The sequence below is a fragment of the Telmatherina bonti genome (genome assembly GCF_933228915.1).
Source record: "Telmatherina bonti genome assembly, chromosome: 13".
Classification (NCBI taxonomy): Eukaryota; Metazoa; Chordata; class Actinopteri; order Atheriniformes; family Telmatherinidae; genus Telmatherina; species Telmatherina bonti.
This window is the reverse complement of record NC_136611.1, coordinates 35857760-35868352: the sequence shown is the minus strand read 5'-3', so window position 1 is coordinate 35868352 and position 10593 is coordinate 35857760.

Here is a 10593-nt window from a genome sequence, read left to right as displayed (position 1 = left end):
CGGAAGCAGGAAAATGATGGAGAAGATGGAAGAAGGAAACGGGAGTAGGAAAATGATGGAGAAGATGGAAGAAGGAAACGGGAGTAGGAAAATGATGGAGAAGATGGAAGAAGGAAACGGGAGTAGGAAAATGATGGAGAAGATGGAAGAAGGAAACGAGAGTAGGAAAATGATGGAGAAGATGGAAGAAGGAAACGGAAGCAGGAAAATGATGGAGAAGATGGAAGAAGGAAACGGAAGCAGGAAAATGATGGAGAAGATGGAAAAAGGAAACGAGAGTAGGAAAATGATAGAGAAGATGGAAGAAGGAAAAGGAAGCAGGAAAATGATGGAGAAGATGGAAAAAGGAAACGGAAGCAGGAAAATGATGGAGAAGATGGAAGAAGGAAACGGGAGTAGGAAAATGATGGAGAAGATGGAAGAAGGAAACGGAAGCAGGAAAATGATGGAGAAGATGGAAGAAGGAAACGGGAGTAGGAAAATGATGGAGAAGATGGAAGAAGGAAACGGAAGCAGGAAAATGATGGAGAAGATGGAAGAAGGAAAAGGAAGCAGGAAAATGATGGAGAAGATGGAAAAAGGAAACGGAAGCAGGAAAATGATGGAGAAGATGGAAGAAGGAAACGGGAGTAGGAAAATGATGGAGAAGATGGAAGAAGGAAACAGGAGTAGGAAAATGATGGAGAAGATGGAAGAAGGAAACGGAAGCAGGAAAATGATGGAGAAGATGGAAGAAGGAAAAGGAAGCAGGAAAATGATGGAGAAGATGGAAAAAGGAAACGGAAGTAGGAAAATGATGGAGAAGATGGAAGAAGGAAACGGGAGTAGGAAAATGATGGAGAAGATGGAAGAAGGAAACGGGAGTAGGAAAATGATGGAGAAGATGGAAGAAGGAAACGGAAGCAGGAAAATGATGGAGAAGATGGAAGAAGGAAACGGAAGCAGGAAAATGATGGAGAAGATGGAAGAAGGAAACGGGAGTAGGAAAATGATGGAGAATATGGAAGAAGGAAACGGAAGCAGGAAAATGATGGAGAAGATGGAAGAAGGAAACGGAAGCAGGAAAATGATGGAGAAGATGGAAGCAGGAGATTAAAGCATGTCTGATGTTTGCATCAGGAGCTGCTGAACGTCTAGCAAAGTGACCCTGAAAGACAACTACCTGTGTGTGTGTGTGTGTGTGTGTGTGTGTGTGTTTGGGGGTGAACTAAAAGGACTGTGTGCATCACAAGGCTGACTTTTATAACCTTGTCACTAATAATGAGTTTCTCCTCGTGTAGGAACAAATAAACACACACACACATCGTGGTGCATTCACATGCAGATTAAACTCGTTAAAAGCATCGCTTGGAGCTCTTCTGCTCCGTCCTTGTATCATACAGCAGGTGCATTAAAGCATTAAAGTTCTTCATCAGCGTGATGAAGATGAGTTCAGTCAGATCTTCACTGTAAATAAAAACCAGGGTTTGCTGGGACGCAGAAATTCATCTCTAAATAAACGGATCAAAGAAAGGGAGAATATTTCTTTTTCAAATGAATAAAGGTGATTTAATTTTCATGTAATTAAATTAAAATGAGATTTCAGTGCAGCTGTTTTTATTTATCTACTGTTATAATTTGCAGCCTGTTTACCTGTTCCCATCTGTCGTCATGGCAGCAGAATCATGTTCTGATGGATAAATATCACAGTTTTAAAGAGACAGGACAAAAAAAGCTTTGTAGATAAAAGGCTCCATTTGAGGATCAAATATATTTTTTTAATTTATCATGTGTTTATGATATTTGAGCAACAGGAGGAAGAAAAGAGGAAAAAAGTGAAGAAGAAGAGACAAAGACAGAAAATAGTTGCAACAACAGGCAGCAACTTCCAGCGGTTAAAAGTGAAGCCTTTCAGAAGTGCATAAAACTGCAGTTCCCCCTTCATCCACTAGGGGCTGCAAAACAGAGCAAATCCCCATAGACTCCCATGTTAAAAAGACCAACTTCACAGAAGGAATAAACATGTTTACAGCAGAAATAAACATGTTTACAGCAGAAGTAAACATGTTTACAGCAGAAATAAACATGTTTACAGCAGGAATAAACATGTTTACAGCTGAAATAAACATGTTTACAGCAGGAATAAACATGTTTACAGCAGGAATAAACACGTTTACAGCAGAAATAAACGTGTTCACAGCAGAAATAAACACGTTTACAGCAGGAATAAACACGTTTACAGCAGAAATAAACATGTTTACAGCAGGAATAAACATGTTTACAGCAGGAATAAACACGTTTACAGCAGAAATAAACATGTTTACAGCCTGGTACAAAAATCCATTTTCGGTTTATTAGGTCAGGTTTACCTTCATGACAACTGTGGAGGGAGTGATTTTTTTTTTTCTAACTCGCCTGTTTATAAATTATTTAATCTCAAATTTCAGCATATTGAGGGGCGTGTCCTTTTGATTGACAGGTACCCGATCTCCTGCTTCAAGTCAGAAGAACGAAGAGAAAAGCTGGACGAGCAGCTGCACTTGTACCGAGACGTAAAAAACATCCTGCAGCTTCTTTAGAAAACTTCGGCCGGAGGTTCAGCAGCAGGAAACCGTGAACCTGCAGGATGACACGGTGAGACGTAAAGAAGTTGGACCATTTTCCGTTACGCCACCATGTCGGGTGGCATCAAGCTAGCCGAATGACGCTGCTAACAAACTCCCCACTTTGCAAAACACGGCAGGACTTCTGTTGTACTGACGTGTTTCATGAAGTGTTTGCTTGTAGGTGCTTAAGAACAGCAAAATATTCCATAATGCTGGTTTACAAACCTCCAAAACCACCAACTGGTGGAGGTTTTGCTTCCAGATTTATCTTTCCATCATGCTTACGCTGACATGCGAGCTTTTCAGGAGCAGAAGTAAAAGCCTTGGAGTTGTCGGGGGGCTAAACATTGACAGGATGTAGGCATGAGAGATGTCTCTGTTGCTAAACTCTTCTGGCTGGGCGGTTTATTAGAAGCAAAGCATCAGGACGGCCGTTTTCTCCTCAGCCTTATTGACGTATTGACTGGGCTGCAGGAAAAGGGTGAAATAAAGATGTTTCTCTTTCGGGGGGTTCAGCGGTGAAATAAACTCAGAAATGAGGTAAAAAAATGTAATTCTTTATTTTCATTTAAAAATGAAATTGTTTAAATGAAATACATTGCTTATCTTTATGAAGGTCACACGCTGAGTATGTAGTTCATTTGTTTTGTTGGTATTTGTGTAATTTAAGGAAACTCTGTTAAAGTACATTTTTATAAGTAAGCTTTGCTTCTACATATTTTGTTTCTGTAGCTTGATTGTTTTTTGTGTATGGACAAACTGACTGTCTGTGAGTGAAACAATACTAACATTTACAGAACATGTACATCGGCTCCGTCCAGTACGCATAGTTCCTCGCATTGTGCAACATGGTGACATCATAAATAACGGCCATTTTCCATCAGTATCAGCTCAACTCGCCTCGGCTCGGTTTGTAGGGTTTTCCACTCGGCTTTTGTCCCCGTTTACCGCTACTTTGTCTGTTACTCTTCAGCCCAGGTTCTAAGCGAGCTGAGTCGGGTTGTGTGCGACGTCGCCAGACTGCATGTCGCTATTGGTCAGGGGCGCGGCCAATCAGAGGTCAGGGAGTGACATCACTGGAAGAGCGACTCCAACTCGCAAGTTGTTTACGTTACCTGACAAGCGATGGCGCTACAAAAGTCTGTTCCGTGGTCCAACACTGAGGGGGAGACATTTCTTTGGTTGCTGAGGAAAGGATACAGAAGGAACCAGATGGAGCGACACCGAATGAAAAAATCTATCAAGAGCTTTCCGACTCGATGTCTACGGCGAGCAAAGGAGTTTCCAGCAGCGTCAAGAGAAGCTGAAAAAGCTCCAAGGTGACGATCGGCAGGTCAAGGACCACGATGGTCGGAGTGGATCAAACAGACGAGACTGGAAGTGGTTCCTACAGATGGAGACGATATATGGTCAGCGACCGGCGAGCCGCAGACCAAGTAGCAGAACAGCTCTGACATCACAGTGATTTCACACAAACCCCGCCCCTTTTAGACCTGGAACTAAACTGTGATGCAAAAGAAACCGGACCAAGCTGAGACGAGTCGAGACGAGCTGATCCTGATGGAAAAGAGGCAGAAGGGAAAGATGCAACCATACAATAACTTACACATGAAGAGTAAGACCGTAGTAATGACTTGACACTCCACTCGCTCCCAGCTCAGAGCTGAAACAACCAAACAAAGTTTCCTCTTTTCACAAAGAGCTTTTACTCTCCAGCGCCAAACATGTTGAATCTTTTCAGCTCTGAGAATCTGGCTTTGTCTTCACTTCCGTTGGACAATATTCCAGATTTATCCCTCAGAAAGTCGTCGGTCTCTGCCGGTTCACTGGATTCCAGGCGAGAGCTATGGTCCCACTGTTGTCCTCAAACACTTCAGTTTGAGCAGACTGGTTTGTCCCTCTCAGCATTCCTCTACAGCTAGATGCTAAAGCTACGTCCTCAGCTTCCCACGTTGACACAGCTTCCATCGCTGAGACCGACTCAATGTCCCGATGTGCCACGTCTGTCGCTTACATCCGTGTCCACCCTGTGACCTTTCTGTCCCAGTGTCCCGTCCAGTGAAACGTCCCCACTGCCTCTCTCTACTTCCTTGTTTCGGTCATTCTTTCAGCCGTCGCTGCGTACTGAAGTTTCAGCCCACACGGGGTCTGCCTTGGCCTGCAGTCCTTCATTTCAAACCTTTCCAGGATCTTAGCTTTAATCTTTCCCAGGAAATGCTTTAACTTTCCGTGTCCTTCACTTTGAACCTTTCTGTTTTCTTTTCAGAGCGTTTTCTTCGTTCAGATCCAGATCATCAACCCGGATCATCAGAATCACCTTTTCATCCAGTTATCAGCTGCGTTTCTCAGTCAAACATGGAACGTCACGTTCCAGTTTTCTCCCTGATTGCTTCAAACCAGAGAGATTTTTGCTACAAACAGACCAGTTTACACCAGTTTTCCCAGAACCTTCTGGCTGCTCCATGTGTGCATGTGTCCACAGTGCACGTGGGCCGACTTGACGTCCGTCTGATGCTCACAGGACTCTCACACTCGTCCTGTGAGCTGTGGGTGAGAATGTCTCTTCATAGTCGTCGTCCACCCCCCCCCCCCCCCCCCACCTGCTGGTAAACAGGTGAGTCTAAAGCTGTCATTCCCTGCCAATGAATGCATTTCCTCGCCCATTGTCCCTCCGTTGCTCTGGGCGGCTGGATGTCGTGGCTTCCTGGTTGGAGGAACGACACAAACTGCTCTGCAACAGAAATCTGTCCAACGCATCATCAGAGGAAGCGGCCTCCTCCTGGTTCTTCTTGTTGCGTCTCTCTGCCTTCAGCTGGCCGGGTACCAGTTAGCTTGTTTGATGGCAGGAACACGCTTATCCGTCGTTCCTTCCTCCTGACACTTTCCCTTTGCGACTGACGTGAAGTTTATTCATGCAGCTCATTTTACAGAAACAGAGAGCTTGTCTATAAAACATAGAAAGTAGATAATAGATCAGACAGTACTGTGAGACATTTCCTCATACGGACAAAACCGCAGTAAAGAGTCGTGGAAAAGACAGAAATAAAACTATAAGAAGTTGGGGATTGTTTTTACTGAAGCTTCAGACGACAAGCAGCTTCTCGTACTGGTCCATTCGGTACAGACCAGTAACCACGGCAACACGCTGGATGGAATCACACACACAATGAAATCCACCGGCGTGACGTTTAAATGATTCATCTGAGTTAAAGCCAACCTGATGAAGATGATGGTGATGATGATGATGATGATGATGATAATAAAGATGATGATAAAGATGATGATGATGGTGATGATGATGATGATGATGTGATGATGATGGTGATGTGGTGAAGATGATAAAGATGATGATTATGATGAGGATGATGATGATGATGATGATGATGATGATGATGTGATGATGATGGTGATGATGATGAGGTGAAGATGATAAAGATGATGATTATGATGAGGATGATGATGATGATGATGTGATGATGATGGTGATGATGATGATGATGATTTTGATGATAAAGATGATGATGACGACAATGATGATGATGAAGAAACATCTGTCATCGTGTTTTAGAAGCTGTGTTGGAGCCGCTGTCTCAGCTCCAACACAGCTCATGTTCTCCAACATGAGAAAACATCATCATCTTCATCATATCATCATCATCGTCACCTTCATCTCCACCACTATCATCTTCATCATTCTCGTCCTCACTGACATCTGGTTTTCAAACCTTGAAAGAAGACTGAATTTTGTTTTACCGGAGCGTCCCTGAAGGAGCCTTCAGGTGAGTCAGGTGTGTGATGTCATCATTAGCCACGTTAGCAGCTACACGATGATGAAGCTTATCTGATCCACACTCAGGTAACTCTCCAGGTGTGTTCATCCATCCATCCATCCATCCATCTTCTGCCGCTTATCCGGGGTCGGGTCGCGGGGGCAGCAGCCTAAGCAGGGAAGCCCAGACTTCCCTCTCCCCAGCCACATTTGCCAACTCTGCGGGGGGGATCCCGAGGCGTTCCCAGGCCAGCCGAGAGATGTAATCCCTCCAGCGTGTCCTGGGTCTTCCCCGGGGTCTCCTCCCCGAGGGACGTGCCTGGAACACCTCACCAGGGAGGTCCAGGAGGCATCCTGACCAGATGCCTGAGCCACCTCAACTGGTTCCTCTCGATGCGGAGGAGCAGCGGCTCTACTCTGATCTCCTCCCGGATGACCGAGCTCCTCACCCTATCTCTAAGGGAGAGCCCGACCACCCTGCGGAGGAAACTCATTTCAGCCGCCTGTATACGAGATCTCGTTCTTTCGGTCACGACCCACAGCTCATGACCATAGGTGAGGGTAGGAACGTAGATCGACTGATAAATCGAGAGCTTCGCCTTCTGGCTCAGCTCCTTCTTCACCACGACAGACCGGCGCAGAGCCCGCATTACTGCAGACGCCGCACCGATCCGTCTGTCGATCTCACGCTCCATCCTTCCCTCACTCGTGAACAAGACCCCGAGATATTTAAACTCCTCCACTTGAGGCAGGACCTCACTCCCAACCCGGAGAGGGCAATCCACCCTATTCCGGCTGAGGACCATGGTCTCAGATTTTGAGGTGCTGATTCGCATCCCAGCCGCTTCACACTCGGCCGCGAATCGCTCAAGCGAGAGCTGGAGATCACGACCAGACGAAGCCAACAGGACCACGTCATCCGCAAAAAGCAGGGACCCAATCCTGAGGCCACCAAGTCGGATCCCCTCAACCCCTCGGCTGCGCCTAGAAATTCTGTCCATATAAGTTATGAACAGAATCGGTGATAAAGGGCAGCCTTGGCGGAGTCCAACCCTCACCGGAAACGAATCCGACTTACTACCGGCAATGCGGACCAAGCTCTGACACCTGTCGTACAGGGACCGGACAGCTCGTACAAGGGGGTCCGGTACCCCATACTCCCGGAGTACCCCCCACAGGAGCCCCCGGGGGACACGGTCGAATGCCTTCTCCAGGTCCACAAAGCACATGTAGACTGGTTGGGCAAACTCCCATGCCCCCTCCAGGACCCCAGATAGGGTATAGAGCTGGTCCACTGTTCCGCGACCAGGACGAAAACCACACTGCTCCTCCTCAATCCGGGATTCGACTATCCGGCGGACCCTCCTCTCCAGGACCCCTGAATAGACCTTACCAGGGAGGCTGAGGAGTGTGATTCCCCTGTAATTGGAACACACCCTCCGGTCCCCCTTCTTAAAAAGGGGGACCACCACCCCAGTCTGCCAATCCAGCGGTACTGCCCCCGATGTCCACGCGATGCTGCAGAGGCGTGTCAGCCAGGACAGCCCCACAGCATCCAGAGCCTTAAGGAACTCCGGGCGGATCTCATCCACCCCCGGGGCCTTGCCGCCAAGGAGCTTTTTGACCACCTCAGCGACTTCAGCCCCAGAGATAGGAGAGTCCACCCCTGAGTCCATCAGCTCTGCTCCCTCATGGGAAGCCGTGTTGGTAGGATTGAGGAGGTCTTCGAAGTATTCCCTCCACCGACCCACAACGTCCCGAGTTGAGGTCAGCAGCTCCCCATCTCCACTGTACACAGTATTGACGGAGCACTGCTTCCCCCCCCTGAGCCGCCGGATGGTGGACCAGAATCTCCTCGAAGCCGTCCGGAAGTCTTTCTCCATGGCCTCGCCGAACTCCTCCCATGCCTGAGTTTTTGCCTCGGCAACGGCCGAAGCCGCATGCCGCTTAGCCCGTCGGTACCCATCAGCTGCCTCCAGAGTCCCACAGGCCAAGAAGGCCCGATAGGACTCCTTCTTCAGCTTGACAGCATCCCTCACTGCTGGTGTCCACCAACGAGTCCTGGGATTACCGCCACGACAGGCACCAACGACCTTGCAGCCACAGCTCCGGCCGGCCGCCTCAGCAATAGAGGCACGGAACACAGCCCATTCAGACTCAATGTCCCCCGCCTCACCCGGGACATGTTCGAAGCTCTGCTGAAGGTGGGAGTTGAAGCTTGCTCTGACAGGGGACTCAGCCAGACGTTCCCAGCAGACCCTCACAACACGTTTGGGCCTGCCAGCTCTGACCGGCTTCCTCCCCCACCATCTGAGCCAACTCACCACCAGGTGGTGATCAGTTGACAGCTCCGCCCCCCTCTTCACCCGAGTGTCCAAGGCATGTGGCCGCAGGTCCGACGATACGACTACAAAGTCGATCATTGAACTGCGGCCCAGGGAATCCTGATGCCAGGTGTACATATGGACACTCTTATGCTGGAACATGGTGTTCGTTATAGACAATCCATGACGAGCACAGAAGTCCAATAACAAAACACCATTTGGGTTCAGAGGGGGGGGGACCATGCCTCCCAATCACTCCCCTCCAGGTCTCACTGTCATTGCCCACGTGAGCATTGAAGTCCCCCAGCAGAACAATGGAGTCCCCAGAAGGAGCACCCTCCAGCACTCCCTCCAAGGACCCCAGAAAGGGTGGGTACTCTGAACTGCTGTTCGGCGCATAAGCACAGACAACAGTCAGGACCCGTCCCCCCACCCGGAGGCAGAGGGAAACTACCCTTTCATCCACCGGGGTAAACCCCAACGTGCAGGCACCAAGCTGGGGGCTGATGAGAATGCCCACACCTGCTCGGCGCCTCCCACCATGAGCAACTCCAGAGTGGAAGAAGGTCCAGCCCCTCTCGAGGGTACTGGTTCCAGAGCCCAAGCCATGCGTCGAGGTGAGTCCAACTATATCTAGTCGGAACCGCTCAACCTCGCGCACAAGCTCAGGCTCCTTCCCCACCAGAGAGGTGACGTTCCACGTCCCTAGAGCCAGCTTCTGCAGCCGGGGATCGGACCGCCAGGGTCCCCGCCCCTTGCTGCCGCCCAGCTCACATTGCACCCGACCCCTACGGCTCCTCCCGCAGATGGTGAGCCCACGGGAGGTGGGGCCCATGTAACCCTTTCGGGCTGAGCCCGACCGGGCCCCATGGGCGAAGGCCCGGCCACCAGACGCTCGCTCTCGTACCCCGCCTCCAGGCCTGGCTCCAGAGGGGGGTCCCGGTAACCTGCGTCCGGGCAAGGGAACGTTTATGCCCAGGTTTGTCATCGTCATAGGGGTCTATGAGCCGTGCTTGGTCCAGGTGTGTGATGTCATCATTAGCCACGTTAGCAGCTACACGATGATGAAGCTTATCTGATCCACACTCAGGTAACTCTCCAGGTGTGTGATGTCATCATTAGCCACGTTAGCGGCTACACGATGATGACGCTTATCTGATCCACACTCAGGTAACTCTCCAGGTGTGTGATGTCATCATTAGCCACGTTAGCGGCTACACGATGATGAAGCTTATCTGATCCACACTCAGGTAACTCTCCAGGTGTGTGATGTCATCATTAGCCACGTTAGCGGCTACACGATGATGAAGCTTATCTGATCCACACTCAGGTAACTCTCCAGGTGTGTGATGTCATCATTAGCCACGTTAGCAGCTACACAATGATGAAGCTTATCTGATCCACACTCAGGTAACTCTCCAGGTGTGTGATGTCATCATTAGCCACGTTAGCAGCTACACGATGATGACGCTTATCTGATCCACACTCAGGTAACTCTCCAGGTGTGTGATGTTATCTGAGCCTGACCCGCATCCTGACCCCTCATCAGGTAACTGCCCTGAACTCCAGCAGGGGTCAAATGTAAACCTGCTGCTTCCCATGACCTGTGACCCCTGCCCCAACCACACACGACCCACGCATCGCCACCGGAGGACGCCACAGTGCCGAGTCGTTTCTCCCTGAAATCCTTTTTCCTGCCAAACAAGTCAAACTAAATGGAAGGCTGGAAATAATAATAAGGGATCAGGTGAGAAGAAGAGAGCGACTCCACCTTATCTCCACAGGTGATCATTGACCTGGAGGCAGCCAGTACTGAAGGGTCAAAGGTCAGAGGTCACCTTTTCTTCAGGTTTTACGAGTCAGAGTCGGCAGAACATGAAGTTTCCTGCTAGCTTACTAACTATTAACAGCTAAG